This window comes from Bos indicus x Bos taurus, chromosome 19 (assembly GCF_003369695.1).
Source record: "Bos indicus x Bos taurus breed Angus x Brahman F1 hybrid chromosome 19, Bos_hybrid_MaternalHap_v2.0, whole genome shotgun sequence".
Taxonomy (NCBI): Eukaryota; Metazoa; Chordata; class Mammalia; order Artiodactyla; family Bovidae; genus Bos; species Bos indicus x Bos taurus.
This window is the reverse complement of record NC_040094.1, coordinates 63,872,762-63,890,892: the sequence shown is the minus strand read 5'-3', so window position 1 is coordinate 63,890,892 and position 18,131 is coordinate 63,872,762. Positions and strand designations below refer to the sequence as shown.

The following is an 18,131-nucleotide window of genomic DNA, read 5'->3' as shown; positions in this document are numbered from 1 at the left end:
TCGCCTGCAGAGGGGCAGCTCCGCGGAGCAGCTGATGGAGGCTCCTGTGCGGGAGGGCTGATGCCAACACCTGTCAATCACCCGTCGGTCTGACGAGAAGGGACCGCAGCCAGGGGCCTTCCTCACTCTACCCCCCAGCGCAGCTAAAAGCTCTGGGGCCCCCAGTCAGCTGGACACCACGGGAACACATCTCCCTGGGCCCAGACTCTCAGCCCAGCGGCTCTCACAGCGTGGCCCCTGGACGGCAGCCTCAGCTTCACCAACCGAGTCAGAACTGGGTGGAGGCAGGGGGCTTCCAGGTGGTTCTGTGGGGAAGCTGGCAAGATCCACTGCTCCAGCCCATCAACAGACTGTCAGCTTAGTGTGATTGTCAAAGGAGGAATTTAGAAGAATTTCAGAAGACGGTGCCAGTGTTGGTGGTGGGCGGTGGGGGCGGGGGACAGGTGAAAGGGGCTAAACACACTGGGTGTTCAGGTGGAGCCCTAAGGGCAGAGGTCAGAGACGAGCGCTGCTTGGGCGCCTGGAGACCCACCAAGGGCTGGCACCATCCTTGCCCGGAAGCCTTAGCACGGGAAGGTGACAGTGTAGCCATGTTCTAGTAACCTGCTCCAGTGTCTGAGGGGTGGCGAGATGACCCAGGGTGACCTGCTCCAGTGTCCGAGGGGCAGTGGGCCGGCCCAGGGTGACCTGCTCTAGTGTCCGAGGGGCGGCGGGATGACCCAGGGTGACCTGCTCCAGTGTCCGAGGGGTGGCGGGATGACCCAGGGTGACCTGCTCCAGTGTCCGAGGGGCGGTGGGATGACCCAGGCTGACCTGTTCCAGCGTCCGAGGGGCGGAAGGCCGGCCCAGGGTGACCTGCTCCAGCGTCCGAGGGGCGGAAGGCCGGCCCAGGCTGACCTGTTCCAGCGTCCGAGGGGCGGAAGGCCGGCCCAGGCTGACCTGCTCCAGCGTCCGAGGGGCGGAAGGCCGGCCCAGGGTGACCTGCTCCAGCGTCAGAGGGGCGGAAGGCCGGCCCAGGGAGACCTGCTCCAGCGTCCGAGGGGCGGAAGGCCGGCCCAGGGTGACCTGCTCCAGCGTCAGAGGGGCGGAAGGCCGGCCCAGGGAGACCTGCTCCAGCGTCAGAGGGGCGGAAGGCCGGCCCAGGGAGACCTGCTCCAGCGTCCGAGGGGCGGAAGGCCGGCCCAGGGAGACCTGCTCTAGTGTCCGAGGGGCGGAAGGCCGGCCCAGGGTGACCTGCTCTAGCGTCCGAGGGGCGGAAGGCCGGCCCAGGGTGACCTGCTCTAGCGTCTGAGGGGCGGAAGGCCGGCCCAGGGTGACCTGCTCTAGTGTCCGAGGGGCGGAAGGCCGGCCCAGGGTGACCTGCTCTAGCGTCTGAGGGGCGGAAGGCCGGCCCAGGGTGACCTGCCACAGAGCAGCCCGCCGTGTGTTCCTCATACACCGCTGACTCCCTCCAGCGACTTTCCCGTAAAACAGTACCTAACCTCATGCAGCCGAGAGCGGACAGGACAGAAGCAGGTGCCCGGCTCGGCTGCCCCATGACCCGCTTCCCAGACAGACCTCCGTCCTGTTACCCCACGTGCTGGGAACAGCAGTTCATGAGCCGCTGCTGCTTCCTCTAGATCAGCCAGCAGAGGCACATTTCCTGCGGCACAGAAGGGCTGGAGAAGGAAATGTTGTCAGGTAGACACAGTGCCTTCTGCTGTTGGCGGCTTGGAAGCAGCAGAGAAGAAAAGACAGCAGGACATAAGCACGCATGACACCCTGGTTGCAGAGTCCCAGCCTCATCCCACCGCCCAAGCTCCACGGTCTTCACTGAGACAGGAGGTTCCAGGGGCCCTGACCACTGGAGAAGTGTGACCCAGGTTTTTAAGCACAACACAGAAGGTCTACTCCCCTAAAAAAGCAACCTGAGTATCACAAGAGATGACAAATTTGGGCTGAAAAATGAAGCTCTCCCTTGGAGAACGGGAGGGGCCGAAGGGCTCACTCCACCCGACTGAGAGGTGTGAGTGTGGTGGTCAGTTCAGTCCAGTTCCGCTTAGTCGCTCAGTCGTGTCCGACTCTTTATGACCCCATGGACCGCAGCATGCCAGGCCTCCCTGTCCATCACCAACTCCCCCAGAGTCCACCCAAACCCATATCCATTGAGTAGGTGATGCCATCCAACCATCTCATCCTGTCTTCCCCTTCTCCTCCTACCCTCAATCTTTCCCAGCATCAGGGTCTTTCAAACGAGTCAGCTCTTTGCATCAGGTGGCCAAAGTATTGGAGTTTCAGCTTCAACATCAGTCCCTCCAATGAACACCCAGGACTGGTCTCCTTTAGGATGGACTGGTTGGATCTCCTTGCAGTCCAAGGGACTCTCAAGAGTCTTCTCCAACACCACAGTTCAAAAGCATCAGTTATTCAGCACTCAGCCTTCATTCTCGGGGGTGCGATTCTAAAATCATTCAGTGGTTGGGGTGTTCTGGTTGCCAAGTAATCTCTACAGCAGGGCCTCAGGGACCAGCTGACATCAGCCTAAGAAGCGACAGGCTGGTGCCTGGACCCCGTGAGACGACATGTCACCGAGACTCGGGCCCGAGAGCATCCGGTGCTCCTGGCCCAGGAGGCCACGGGCACTGTGCCCACGCACGCGTAGGAGCGATGCTTTGTGTGCGACGCTAATTCTAAGACAAACGGCGCCGGGAAAACACAGGGAGAAGAGACAGCTGCCGTGGGTGCACCGTGAGCGGGGTAATTGTGCTCGAAGGCAGGGATTTTTTTAAGATCACAAAAACAAATCCTGGAACGGGGGTAAATGACATTCGACAAAATAGCATGATGTGCGTCCAAACCGGTTCGGTCCCCCCTGCCCCGCCCCGCCGATAACCCCTGAAAGATCCCTTGTGTGCACCACGAGAGCCTGGTGGGTGGGCTGTATTTTCATTTTATTTTATTTGCCCAATAAGCACCCACTAGTCTCATGCTGGAGAAGCACAGTGAATGGAGTGAGAGGGGAGCTTTGGTCCATAAGATGTTGAGGTCTGGTGGCGAGGCAGGCTCCTCCAACCCCGCCCCCCCCCACAGTGAGTGGGGTGCGGGGAAGAACGTCCTGCCTTGGAGGAGGGCAGGGATGACCTCCAGCTTTCCCTGCTCCCACCATCAGGACGCAGGCATCCTTGTCCTGTGGGTCCAGCAGGATCAGCTTCCCGTGGCTGCTGGGACACGTGACTACAAACTCGGTGGCTTAAAATAACAGAGATTTATTCCCACAGGTCTGGAGGCCAATGTCAGAATCACCGGGATAAAACCAAGGTGTTGGAAACCTGCTGTACAGCAGAGGGAACTCTGCTCCACGCTGTGTGCCAGCCTGGATGGGAGGGAGTTTGGGGGAGAATGGACACATATATATGGATGGCTGAGTCCCTGCACTGTGCATCTGAAGCATCACATTGTTAATCAGCCAAATCTCAATACAGAACGGTTTTGGTGTTAAAGAAATAAAACTAAAATTGGAAAAAAAAAAAAAACAAACTCAAGGTGCTGGCAGGACCACGTTCTGGCCGGAGGCTCCAGGGAAGAAGCTGCCCCTGCGTCTCGCAGCCTCACCAGGCTGGCGGCCACGTCGCTCCGGCCTCTGCTCAGCCCCCAGGCCGCCCCTCCTGTGTGTCAGAGCCCCCACCACACCTCTCTCATCAGGACGCTGGTGACGGGACTGAGGGTCCACCTGGTGTTAACCGGGAACGTCCGCCCTCCTCTGGATTCGTCCCTTCAGCACGTCGGCCAAGACCCTTGGGTCAAACAAGATGACTCTCAGAGCCCCCGGGGCTCGGCCCTCACTGCCCCAAATGGGCCTCCCCGCGCGGGCCAGGAGGACGCCATGTCCCCAAGGCCTGTCCCTGCCGCGCCTTTAGCTCCTCTGACGATGCTGCGAGAGGAGGAGCCGTGTCTTAGGGGAGGGGGTTTGGCTCCAGGAGCCAGGACTCCCACAAACGCAGCCGGTGGGGGACGCGGGCTGCTTCTGGAACAGGAGGGTTCACCCAGCATCCCTGGCACGAGACGCTGAGGGGGCGGCCAAGCTGTCTAGCAGTGGGCGCGGCGCCCGGGGTGGGGCGGTTCTGAGTCAAGCCTCTCCAGCCATCAGAGAGACGAGCCCTGGCCAGCATGGGGGTCGCGGGAGGGGTCGACGGGCAAGCTCGGGCCCGGGAAAGGTCAGAACCAGCCAGGTCCCAGGCCGGCGGGCGGCTCAGGTCACCTGGTAGGCAGGGCCCGGGCTGCCTTGACTGGCACCAGGGCCGGGCACAGAGGGCAAAGCGCCCGGGTCCCCTCCCAGCGCCCACAGGTGTCCACACTGCCGGGCGACAGGGCCCCTGAGGGCGCTCTGGGCAGAGTCCTCCTCCTCTTTTAAGCCATGAACTCCTGGAGCACTGGCCTACGGTTTCTATGACAACCTTTGGGCGCCTGCAGGCCCCGGGCTGTGTGCCTTCAGCGCCTGGCTCTCAAGGACGGAGGGACCCTCCTTTCTCCACGCCCTTCAGGACCAGTGTCTACACAGGAGGGAGCATCCCCCTGCAGGTGGGCAGGGGTCTAGGGCGGCCCCCGCGATAGGCAGTGAGGACTGGCCAGGGCAGCTCCTAGATGGGAGGCCTTTGAGGGGAGGGCTGCCCACTGGGCCCCCAGTTCTCCATGAGCATGTGGGCACCCCAAGGGGCCAAGCTCGATCTGGCGGAAGGAGCGATGGAGCCAGAGGTGGTGGGGAGCCGAGGATGGGGGCTCACAGGCCTGGTCACCAGTAGGTGACCGAGGAGACGCTTTAGAACAGAGAGAATTTCTGAGGCTTGAGTGACATTATGTCTTGGAGGCACCCAACCTAGAAACGAGGGCAACAGCCTGTGTGCTCTGCTACTGAAACGTTCTGTCTTGGTTCTGGGGATGCTCCACGCCCGGTTCCACACGCACCCAGGGATGCGGCCTGGCCCCGATGGGCTGATTACTGAACGTGTCAAACAGTTAACCACACCCTACACAGCGTGCTCGGTACTTGCCTGGTCCCAACACTCAGCCCCCACCGGGGAGCCCCCGCTCTGATGCTGATGACTGAATCCCTGCTGCCGAATGCAGCTCATGACACAAGCTTGGGAGCTGCATCCTGACCCCTGAACCTCCACGCCCCTCCACCTATCTGGCACCCTGTCCCGTCCTTGGCCAGCGGGGACCTGCCCCTTCCCCAGCCCTCCCGGGGCTTCAGCCTGGACCTTGGTGCCAGACCCATCGTCTCCAACCTCCCCTCCGCGCTTGCCTGGCCCACTGGAGCTTCAAGTCTAGAGACTCAGAGCAACTTGAGAGCAGGGGCAGCTCCAGGCCCCACCTGGTGGGGCGTCTCCCCGCACCTGGTCCAGACCTATGAGAGATCCAGAGATTCTCTGGGCTGAGACGCTACAGCTGACTGGAGAGGTGGTGAACACCGTGTCTCCAGCTGCAGTTCATAAAGCGTCCATTCGGAGGGACTCTCGGACAAGGAAAAGCCTCACAGGCATTCTCAGTGGAGAATAAAGTCGGGTCCAGAGCAGGCGGTATGTTTTGGAAAATGTTAACTGCTCAGAAGGAAGGGTCACTGGGCCCACAGAGGTTTAAAGGACACGACGCGGCCCCAGCTTTCAGGGGAAACAAGCCGGAAAGGACCCCTCTCACTTGGGGAAGGGAAGTCCCATACGGAACTCCTCTGGATTTCGGGAATAAAATGCAAGGCGGCATTGGCCACAGGAGCGATTTTGACTGAGTAACGATGGACCAGGACTCGGAGAACAGCCTGGGCCCCTGGCGCTGTCTCTCTGCTCCATCTGATCTGATTGCACGTGTTGTCTGCTTGCACTGTCTGTATTGAAACCTCCAGAATTCTGGATTTGATCTGCTCCATGTCCTGTGGCTCAGTGGTAAAAGAACCCGCCTGCAAGGCAGGAGCCACAGGATACCTGGGTTTGATCTCTGGGTTGGAAAGATCTCTTGGAGGAAGAAATGGCAACCCACTCCAGTATTCTTGCCTCAGAATCCTATGGACAGAGGATCCTGGTGGGCTACCATCCATGGAGTTGCAAAGAGTCGGACACAACTGAAGCCACTTAGTCACATGCACATGTTAAGAATATGTGGCCCATACATTTCATCATCTTTGCTTCCTTTATGGCCAAAGACACAGGTGAGGAATGTAAGCAAGAGGAACGTCCACCTGCTCAGCACCCCCCCGCCCCACCCCAGAGCTGGGGCCGATTCACTTAACGCTCTGTCTCGCTGGCGAGGCCCATGCTTTGATGATAAGAATGTAATTTCTGTCCCAGGAAATCCAGTGCCATCCACAGACCAGAAAAAACCCGAGTCAGCAACTCTACCACCAAAATCCCATGAACGAATGAAAGAGAACTTACGAGAATTTGGTCTGAGATGAGAAAAGGCAACTTTTGGTCCTTGAACAAGAATCATAAATGTTTCACTACTTTTTCTCTTCCAGTTAGTGGAAAATAACAATTTTTATTAAACTTCTATGACCTTAAAGTTGCAAGAGGAAATGGAATCTGGTTGTTGGAGAAATGATATTTTCCAGGTTATGGGAGCCCAGATGATTCTGTATAAACAACAAGAAACTCTTAAGAAAGACTTCTTTTTCTTATTATGAGAGGAATGGATATACTCGTCATTCAAAAACTAAAACACATAAAAGCATTAAGAAGAAAAGGAAAACCACCTAAGCTCCTGCTGTAAGAGAACTGCTCTTACCACCGGGCTCTTTGCTCTGCGCTTATCTGCACCGAAACATTTATTCTTATAGAGTCTATGTCTAGGAACAGAGGAGCTTTTTGTTGGTTTTGTTCCGGTTTTTAAATTTCTTTTGGCCACACCACATGGCTTATAGGATCTTAGTTCCCTGACCAGGGATTGAACCTGGGCCCTCGGCAGAGAAAGCACGGAGTCCTACCCGCGGGACGGCCAGGGAACTCCCTAAGAACACAGCGTAGGAACCCGCCTTTATGACACAACAAGGTATGTTTTGAAAGCATTTTGAAAGGCTCTCGTCCCATTTTTTAGCTATCTCATGATCTAGTTTATCCATTCCCTGTCTCAGCCATCTATGTAGATTAAAATTCTTCCCCTTTGTGTAATCACATGGCAACGGGTCATCTTCCCGTGTCAACATCCATCTGAAATTCTGTTTTGCCTCAGGATACACATTATTATTAGAAGTGGACCGGAGCGGGTAAAATCATTCACGACTCTGATGTGCATTGCCAAATAACTCCCCCAGAAGTCATATCAAAGTTTTATGAAGGGTGTGGGGATAAAACTTAAAAATAACCTTGTATTTGTGGCTTCCTTGATTATTTTTGAGGCTTAACTATTTCCCCCCTGCTATGTTAGTGTTTCTTTTTCTTTGATTTCGTCCTTGTCCAAGTTCCCTATAGGGTGGTAAAGCATTTTCCTACCAGGTCACAAGAGCTCTTTAGATGTACTGCTGCTACTGCTAAGTCGCTTCAGTCGTGTCCGACTCTGTGCGACCTCACAGAGGGCAGCCCACCAGGCTCCCCCGTCCCTGGGATTCTCCAGGCAAGAACACTGGAGTGGGTTGTCATTTCCTCTTCCAATGCATGAAAGTGAAAAGTGAAAGTGAAGTCGCTCAGTCGTGTCTGACTCTTAGCGACCCCATGGACTGCATCCTACGAGGCTCCTCCAACCATGGGATTTGCCAGGCAAGAGTGCTGGAGTGGGGTGCCACTGCCTTCTCCCTCTTTAGATGTAAAGGAATGACAAAGGCCCTTTGTCTCGTATGCTGCAAACTTCATTTAGATTTCACTCCCCATGCTTCCAGCAACACAGCAGCTCAAGTCTTTATACAGCTAAGTCTGTCAAGCATTTCCTTTTTTACTTCTTCTATTTCTTTTACATTCAGAAAATCCTTGCCTTTCCCGAGATTAGCCAAATATTCACTTAAGTTTTCTTCAATTATTCTGTCTTTTTTTTTTTTTTAATATATTTAACTTTTAAATCCATTGGAAATTTATTTTGGTATACAGTGTGAGTTTTCCTTATTTTTTTCTTCCAAATGTTTAGACAACTCTCTGAACAACATTCTGAAATGAGCCATCTTTTCTCCATTCAGTCACGTGGCTTCTGCTCTGTTGATCAGAGGCCGTTTCTCTTGTCATATTCGACTCTGCTAATTCTTGCAAAAAGCCTGTACTTTTTTTTTTTTTTTTTGCCATGTGGCGTCTAGTTCCCTGACCAGGGATTGAACCAGAGCCCCCTGCACTGGGAGCCCAGAGTCGTAACCACTGGGCTGCCAGAGGAGCCCATGCCTGCACTTAACCTGTTGTGACACAGCCTTGGGCATCTAGGGGCACGGTGTCCTGACTGAGGGCGAGTCCTCTTCAGCTGCCCTTTTCCTGTTCACCGGGTAAACTTCTGTCCCTTCTTGTTCTCAGTGTTCACGGTTACTCAGAGCAACAAGGTGATGGCCCAGAGAGGAACTCGATGAGAGCCAGAACTTGGTCTGGGGACCCGGCTCCTCGAAAGGAGGGGTCAAGCCTGAGTCACTGGGTTGGGGGGCACGGAAGGCAGCCCCCCGCCCCTTCCCCAGCCACCCCCTCCATCTGATGACTTCCCCTCCATCTGGGCTGAAAATAGACTGAGCTGAGCTGAAAATAACCAAGGAGATTAAATTAAATTAAGTCGGGCCTGGCTCCCAGGCAGCTGCTAATAAAACCATAAGCAGCCACATCAGCGCGGCAGAGATGGAGGTGTTTACTGCTCCTCTCTCTCTTCACCCGGAAGCAGCTGAACCCTCGAGAGACCAGGCCCAGTGAAACCAGCCTCCTCGCCGTCACCTTTACCCAAGGCTTTGAGCAGGATTTGCTCTTGCTGGCTCGTCCGGGGAAGCCCTGTGTTCAGGAGGCCTTTGCAGGGCTCCCCGATCAGGAATTCAATGCTGAGCATCACCCATGACGCCTGCTTGGCCAGCAACGGTCCTGCACGTGCCAGCAGGAGAGGGCCCTGCCGTCCACAGGGTGGTCCCGTCACCGGAGGGATCAGCGATGCACCCACACAGTCCTGGTCCCTAGAAGTGGTCTCAAAATGATGCTCTCAGGGACGTGTCCCTCAGGGGCTACTGGGGGGCTCAGGTCAGTATTTGTTTCTGGAACACAAGAGCCTTAGGAGACAAAGGCCTTAGTAACAAGCCATCTCCCCGAGGCCCTTCCATCTGTGCTACCACCACGGTCTTTAATCTGAGAATATGAAGCTGAAGATAAACATTAGCTAGACTGCCCAGGTCAGGGGTATGAGCTTTTCAGCTGTCAGACCCTCTGGTCGTCTCCGCCACAGTTGAAAAAACAAACCTCGATGCTCTCACTACCTTTGGGATCATTCTCCAACTGAGCCCATCTGTCAACACTTTGGAACTTCCCAAGGCGACCACATGCATCGAGCCTACTTGAGGCTAAATTAATTCCGAAAAAAAGGCAAGACTAGGGGCCAAGGATCTTGGATGAAAAACTTTTAATCCGGCAAAATAATCAAGCTCTTCATACACCCCTGAGCCATGGCGCCTCTACCACCACCATCTTGGCACAGCAGTGAGGTAGGCGGAGGTTAAATGGGAGGGAGGCCAGAGAGGCAGCGCCCTCAGTCCAGAGATGCAGGCGGGAAGGGTCTGCGCCCCATGGGGCTCTAGGAGGCGGGCATCTGGGGTCTAAGGGCTCGGAGAGGGCCAGGTGAGGGCACCTGCTGCCCGAGGGAAGTTGCCACGGTTTACATACCAAGCAGGAGACATGTTATTTTCCTGACCGTGGGGGGAGCCTGATGGGCTGACTCGCAGGGAAAATGTACCTTGTTTTTCTTTCCTCGGCTGGAGGGAAGCCAGGTAGCTTGGTATTTCTCAGAGAGAAGCTAAGACTCGGAGGCATTATTAGCGCGTCCCCAGCTGTTCGCTCTCGCAGCTGGAACTCTTCCTGAAAGCAAAGCCGTGGGGGTGAGAGGGGCAGAGCTGCCAGGACCCAGAGAGCCGCTCGGCCTCCAGACCGTGCTGCCAAGCAGCCCACAGTGCGGGCGAGGGAGCTCCATCTGGGTCTCCAGCCCCAAGCACAGGTCTCTATGCTTCCTGGGCCACTCGTCCTACATCCTGAGGGGGCCCATTCAGAGGGTACCAGCGTCACAGGATCTCCTGTCCATCAGGACTGCGGACACACCGCCCGGAGCGCTGCTCTACGGCTTCCGAATAAAAGGGGTGAATAACGTCTGGGCTGGCGGGGTTGGACAAACACGGCTGAGTCCAGACATTTTCTTTATCCTTGCCTGTCCCTGGAGACCAGCCAGGCTGGGAATACGTTCATCTGTTCCAAAGGGACTTGTGAGTCATGAACAAGTTTCAAACCGAAGCCTAGACATCGTCTCTGCTCTTCAGTGATTTCACACACAGGCAACAAAGTCAAAGGAAAAGGCCTCAAAGCCGAAGACCCTGTTCTCACCCCCATCCCACCCCTGACCACCTTTCTGCACGACCCTGGCTGATGAAGTGTGGCGTTCTGTTTGCTCAGCATCAGCCCTGTTCCCGCACACATCGACTGCCCTCCGATAAGCCCCGCCCGGCAGCCAGGGTCCAGGGCGCAGAGGGGGCGCTTAACCCAACACGAGCCAACACAGCCTTCCCTGGGGCCACGGATTCACACCTGACGCTGCAGGAGAGACGGAGCTGTCAGAGGCAGACGTGGGCCGTGCTTCCCGCAGAGCGGAGGCAGCCTAGCTTGCCGTGAAAAAGACAAAAGCAGCAGCTGGAGAAGGACAGGTGAGCAGGGCCCGCCCCTACCTCCGGCGTCCCCGGGGCCCCAGGGCGCCCCCGCCCACGAGCTACGCAAGAGACCCAATTTCTCGGGGGGAATCTCTCCTTTCTAAGAGTGGGTTGGAATTGAGTTTTGTCCTTCACAACCCAAAACCCGACCGAATAGTCCCACTCCCTCTCTAAGCCTTGGTTTTTATAGACATAACATAAAAGGCTGGACCACAGCCGTGCCTTTCAAACTCTGCTCCTCGGAGCCTCTGCCTGGGCCATGGGGGTGGATGGGGGCCCTCCTCTCCTTTGACCCAAGCACTTCTGTTAGTGGGAACGTCCACCACGGCAAACAAGACGTCCCTTGAAGGCATCTGCTGTTCAGACTTGGCTGAAACTGTTCCTGCTGTTGTTCAGCCACTAGGTCGGATCCAATACTTTGCAACCCCGGGGACTGCAGCACACCAGGCTTCCCAGGCCTTCACTATCTCCTTGAGCTTGCTCACACTCACGTCTGTTGAGTCAGTGATGCCATCCAACCATCCCATTCTCTGTCTTCCCCTTCGCCTCCCGCCCTCAATCTTTCCCAGCATCAGGGTCTTTACCAGTGAGTCAGCTCTTTGTATCAGATCACTTTTATGATCCTATAAACATAAGTTCCTGTATCCTTCCTTAATGGAGTGTTACTCATTTGATGTATGCCAAGGAATTTTTCTTTTTTCAAAAATAAACTGGCATCCTTCAGGAGCTTGAGGTTCTGAGCGTCATCAAGGGTCCCTGTCTCTCGGGGCGGGGGCTGAGAGGGCGTCTGGGGTCGGGCGGGATGGTGGCGTGTGAGTGGGAGGTCGTGAGGCTGCACAGGGCTGACAGGAACCCACCAGCACATGCTCCCTCTGGGCTTCTGGGCTCCTCTGCGTGTGATCGCCCAGACCACCCATGAGATGTGAGGGACAGCCAAAACAATCCCCGTGTCCTGCAGCCCTAGTCCCAGCCGTGGACGCCCAGCTGCAGAGAGACTTCCCCAAGGGGAAGAGCTGCCAGTGGGCGAGTTTTCCAGAACAAGAGACCCCCGACCCCCCCACCCCCACCCCACCCCGGCTGTTGAGCAAAGCCTGCATTTCCTTCCATGACATCCCCGGCCCAGCAGGTCTAAGCTGGCAAACCCACACTTCCTCTCCATGACTTTCCCCACAGCAGCCCACCTCGAAAACTTTTATAGGAACTTTGCCTTGCATCTGTTCTCACTTCATTATTATGGGGAAAGAATGCCTGCTTTGATTTTAAAAGGGACCCTGACTGTCTTTAATTAACCACAAACCCTGCGCTAATTACCCAGGAGGGTGGGTGGCAGCTACAGGGGCTGTTCTCCTCGGGAAGGCGGGTCCCCGGGTGCCTGGGAGCGAGCTTCCCGCAGGTGGCCCTGCCCCTCGCTATTCTACTAGGATGTTTTAGGACAGCCCCAGGAGCCAAATCTCGGCCTTCTCAGGAAATCTGTGTTCTTTCACAGCGGAGGGAGGTGCCTGGAAGTTGAGCTGAACACACTCAGGTTTCTCAGCCCCATTTTGATGCCGATGCCTGGAGCACGCGCACACCACTGGCTGCAGAGTCCATCACACGTGGGGAAACGTGGGCTCATCAGAATAGGCTAAGATTGGACCAAAGACAGGATCTGCTTCTCGAGCTTCTTGGTGGAGCATTCCCACCACCCACTCATGAAGATTCACTGAATCAAGAGAGGAGAAGTCTCCACATTTGGGGACATTTCCAGAGGGGAGCCAAATGACTCCTCAGTACGGGGTACTGAATTTTCCCAACCTTCCGGTGCAGAACCAGAAGGGACATTCCTCTCCCATCCTGATCCTCATAACATCTCTGCCCATTAAAGAGTTAAAAGAACGTTTCAGTGGAAGTGATTAAAACGACATCACTTTCAAGCCTCTAAGAGACTCCTCACTTGGCTAAGGCATTTATTTTCTAGAAGATGATCAAGTTGCTCGCAATAATTTCATGGCAATTAATCTTGTGCTTAAATGATAATCCTATAATTAAAAGCAATTAAAATCCGGCACAAGAATGATCGGCTCAGTCAGGGTCAACGTCCCCTGTATGCTACAGGGCTGGCCTTGAAAGAGGCCCCACAAATAATTTGTTTCTCCTCTTCCTGGGGACGCAGGCGTTCAAAGCCCATCTTTAAAAATGCTTCTTTGTGGCAGGAGTCACTGAAGTCAAAGCGGAAGGAGGGCTGAGGCTCCTACAAAGAATTCTATAAAGGGACTGGAGGTCGTGTCGAGCAGGAGAAAGAAGCCGTGTCACTCTGAGCTTGGAGACTGGGGTGTTTACAACAGAGGCAAACGGTGCCTTAAGGAAATGACACTGGCGACCCTTGCCCCAGCCTGGCCGTGGTGCTGCCCACAAGCACCCAGAGTGCTCAGCGTGGAAAGCTGGGTCTGCGTCACTGCCCACAGAGCCCTGCAGGAGTGACCGTCCACAGGAAGCACCCAGCAGCCGGTGGACACTGGATGGTTAGCTCTGCCACTGTGGGAGGTCAGGACGAGGACCACGGTCAGGCTGTAAGCAATGACGCGTCTCTTGGAGAAGATGCGACCACTTCTTGGTGGATGTATGTTTCTCTGAAGGATCCCAGAAGTCACGTGGCTTTATGAAATAGGCTAAAATGGGATCCCTTCTGTGTGATTCAGACGGAAGGCTAAGATGGCAAGACTCGCTCAGATTTGGGATGCAGGAGCACAGTGTAACGCTGAGTCCTCTCTGGGACTTGCCTGCTGGTTCAGGGATAAAGAAGCCATCTTCCAATGCAGGGGCTGTGGTTGGGGAACTCAGCTCTCTTGGGCCGCAGGGCAGCTAAGGCCACAACAGAGAAGCCTGTGCACCACAGCGGAGACCCAGCACAACCAGAGAAGAGCAGAGTCGTTCTTCTCAATGCTGTGCCCACTGGGACCTTCCATCACCATCAGCATTTACTCAACACATCTCAGGCACAGATTCAAGGCATTGGGAACGGGAGATAAGATGCCATCTCTGACCTCAAAGGGCTAATGGTCTGGCCGGGGGAGATGAGCACATAAGTAGTAATAAACGCACAGCCACGTGGCAGATGGTGTCAAGGGCGTGAGGAGAAAGCAGCCCATCTTAGGCAGAGCATGAAGCGTTCGGAGGGGCCTCACAGAGACAACCGCGCGGAGTGTGGGTGATGCTCCTGACGGAGCGGGGTGCACTGCCCCACCTGTGTGGGCTCAGTCCTGGAACTCTCTGTGACCCTGTGGACTGTAGCCTGCCAGGCCCCTCTGTCCACGGGGTTTCCCAGAAAACTGGAGTGGTTGCCATCTCCTCCTCCAGCGGATCTTCCCGGTCCAGGGATGGAACCCACGTCTCTAGAGTGCCCTGCACTGGCAGGCGGGTTCTTTACGACTGAGCCACTTGGAGCAGCCCATGAACAGCACAACAGAGGTGAGCGGGTGGAACCAGCCTGCCCCTGGGAAGGGCACAGAGCTCTTCTCCTCAGTGAGAACTCTGAGTGTCAGGGGTGGCGGGGGCGGAAGGGACATGCCTGGGGAGGGGAGCTACCAGCTGCCGACGGGGTCACACAGGCGTGGGCACCGGGACGTGGGAATGTCCAGTCGGGGAAGAACAGAGGATAAAGGAGTCACTGAAAAGATGCCGGCCGTCTCCCGGAAGCAACGCGTCTGAACCGGCCAACATGCGAGCATCTTCCGGACACGCAGGCCGAGGTGTTTTCAGCTTCAAGGCCGTTCCCGTCTGCCTTCGCAGAGGGGCGCTAGACGTCAAGCACTGGCCCAGCCTGAGGTGGGTTCTTCCAAGATTGAGACTCACTCGAGAACACGTCAGCATCCTCTCAACCAACACGAAAACTGATCAAGTTCGCCCTCGATGCTAAAACCATCGGTGAAAGGCTGCTGGTCTCCAAACACAACACCCAGATGCCTTGTTTATCGCAAATGTTGAGAGTTACTGAGAAGTGGAGGGATCTGATGGGAACACGGAAACTGGGTGATCAAAGGTGTTATAGCTCACTGATGACGGTCAATCTGGACGCACCCGAATAAGCAGCTGCCTGAGCCTGCCCTCCGCAGCCCAAACCAGGACCAGCACACGGGCTCTGTCCCCTCCTGCGCCCCTGAGCTGCATTTAATCCCACAGCCAAGCTTTTATTTAAGAGAAATGACCTCCAGCTAATGCCTTTTCCTTTCAGCAAGCGGCTGGGTGCAGCTCCTCCCCGCTGGCAGCCCCAGACGGCAGTCCCACCGCACAGGCCTTCCGGGCGCTGTGGAAAGCTCCCGCACAGAGCCTCCAGGCGACAGAGGGGCTGCCCACCCGTCCCCGCCCCCGGCATCCACAAAAATTCAAGGGTCACCGTGAACCTCGGGGTCACCCCTGGAGTTCAGGGGAGGAGACTGATGCTCTGTCCTTGTGAAAAAACGAGCCACTCGGACCGTAAACGTTCCTGTTTGAGAAAGAAGCATTTAACTCGGAGCTCTTGATCTGTGACGCCTAAGACCCGGGCACGCGAAATGGTAGTGACTGTAGCCCTAAGTCCATGAATACAGAAAATAATTCCCCTCAAGGCCGAGCACGTTGGACTCCCTGACACCTGGGCCGGGGTCGAGCCCTGCACACCCTGAGCCAATCACAGCCCGCATCCTCACGTGGCAGCCTCTCCCACCTGTCCTCCCGGGGCCTCTAGGAAGCCACCTGTAGCTTCCTGGGAGCGGGGGAGGGGCCGCCCTAAGGGCCTCTGTGCTTACAGGCACGTCCCTTTCATTCTCTTCCTTGCCTTAATGCACCCCCCCAAGACCACACACCCCACGATAAGCTCTACATCCTCCTCATCTCAGCATCCCCGGGGGCCTGGAAGAGAGCCTGACGCCGGCTCATAAACGGGTGACAGACGGTGGATCAGAGTGATTATTACGCAAAGCTGAGTCTCGCTGCTCCGACTGCCCCGACCGCCCCATTAAAAGGTGGAAGGACACAGAGCGTATGTAGAATGTTGTTATTTAAATCAACAACCTGATGGCAGGTCCCCACACAGTTCTAGAAGGTTCTTGGAGGATGCAACCTTGCAGCCGCCAGCAGCCTCACATTCTCACGCTTGCAGGAAGCTCTCCCCCTCCCCTGGAGCCCGATTAGAACCTCCATCTCCACGCGGAACTAACAAACGAAGTATCTGAGAAAATCAGACTCTTCTGCAGGACAGTCTATTCGGGGAGATGTGTTCCTGAAACAGCTGTAAAGCCTGCGATGTTTTTTCCATTTATTTACAACATTAAATTGAAAATTCGTCCCCATGAGGGATTTGTTTTTTCTTTACCACTCCTCCAAACCAAATAAAAAGCACAAAGGAATGTAGGAAACCTATTAAAATCACATATTAAAAGAAAAAAATGACACTGTTCAGATAACATCGCACCACTGCCCAAAGGCAAGAAGTAAAAATACACCAGGAAGTGGACGCCTTTCCCATAAATACTGCACCAATCTCTAAAGGACCCTGATCTCTGATTTCCAAAGGGCAATTTCCATCCCACTAGTCCCTTGGGAGTTTCTATTTTACTTTGGGAATGATTTTCAAACTGGGTGAGTCTGCACAGGTCAAATGGAGCTAATCTAATCATTAACACGAGTGCTTACGGTCTAAGAACATGGCCCCAGAAGCCACCCGTGTGTGCACCATGAGCTCGGCTCGTCGTGGGTCATCGCTGATATCTGTGTTCTCACTCTGTGTGTGCTGTGTGTGCGTGCTCAGTCGTGCCTGACCCTTTGCGACCCCACGGACTGCAGCACACCAGGCTTCCCTGTCCTTCACCATCTCCCGAAGTTTGCTCAAACTCATGTCCATTGAGTCGATGATGCCATCCAACCATCTCATCCTCTGTTGTCCCCTTCCCCTCCTGCCTTCAATCTTTCCCAGCATCAGGGTCTTTTCCAATGAGTCAGCTCTTCATATCAGGTGACCAAAGAACTGGAGCTTCAGCTTCAGCATCAGTCCTTCCAATGAATATTTAAGGTTGACTTCCTTTAGGATGGACTGGTTGGATCTCCTTGCAGTCCAAGGGACTCTCAAGAGTCTTCTCCAACACCACAGTTTAAAAACATCAATTTTTCAGTGCTCAGTCTTCTTGATGGTCCAGCTCTCACATCCATACATGACCCCTGGAAAAGCCAAGGCTGGCTAATCCCGTCACCTCCCCTCGCCCGCTCCTGCGCTCTTCCCTCTGGCCTCTCAAACACCCCCGTCCTTCGGCCTCCTCCAGGGACGTCAGTCCCACGTTTAGAGCTTCCATTGCCTCAGAGAACCTGCGGGGTGCTGATGTGGGTTGAGCAAACATTCATGGCTTGCTGTTTATCCCAAAGAGACTCTTTAATTGACGAGAGACGTGGGAGGGCCTCGGCCTTTGGGTTCGGGAGTCAGACCTGGGCTCAGGCTCCAGCACCGCCACTTCCCGCCTCGTCCTGCGGCTTCCTGCCCCTCTGAGCTCAGAGAACAGAGCTCGGTGGCTCCGTGCTGTGGGTGTCCGTGAAGCGGGGGCTGTAAGGCTCAGCATGGAGAAAGACCCAGTCCTGTGGACAGTGGGCACCCAGGCAGGACGCAGGACGCAGCTGAGTGAGACCGCCTGTCACGACCGTGGGGCCTGATCTGCTGGGTGGGGGGGGTCCGGGCAGGTGAGGCGAGAGGCGGGCACCCCGGAAGCGGCCCGTCTGGGCGGCTTCTGTCCTGGACGGGAAGCCGGACCGCTTCTCTTGGCTCTCGTTTTCTTACTGGCGTGTAGCTGCTTACGGCGTTGTGCTGGTCTCCGCCGTACAACAACGTGAGCCCGTTGTCGGAGCACATCTACCCCCGCCCTCCTGGGCGTCCCTCCACCCGCGTCCTGCCCCTACCTAACCCTATGCAGAGCACCGCGCCGAGCTCCCCGTGCGTACAGCAGCTCCCCGCTGGCGGGCTATCTTGCACGTGGCGATGTGTGTGCTTCAGGGCTACTCTCGCCCTTCGCCCCACCCTCTCCTCCCCCCGCTGCGCCCACAACTCTCGCCGCTATGTCTGTGTGCCTAGTCCTACCTTACGAATAGGTCCCTCAACACCATTTTTCCAGGTTTCATACACGTATGTGTTATACACAATATCTGATTTCACTCCTTGACTCTTTAAAACATTTCCATTGACTAACCTGTGGTTCACACATTTATCAGGAACTATTAAAAATGTGACGGCTGTGATACTTGGACTCTGGGTTGGGAGCTGCTGGGTGAAGGATGTGGGGAACTCTGTGCTATTTGCTTTTGTGACTTTTTTTTGGTACCG

The 18,131-nt window shown here is 55.5% G+C and overlaps 1 protein-coding gene across 3 annotated transcripts in view; it reads right to left on the bottom strand.

Moving 5' to 3' along the window:
- The window catches only part of PRKCA (protein kinase C alpha), a 300,566-nt gene that overhangs the window by 62,139 nt on the left and 220,296 nt on the right, over window positions 1-18,131 (bottom strand). The gene's annotated exons all lie outside the window — the stretch shown is intronic.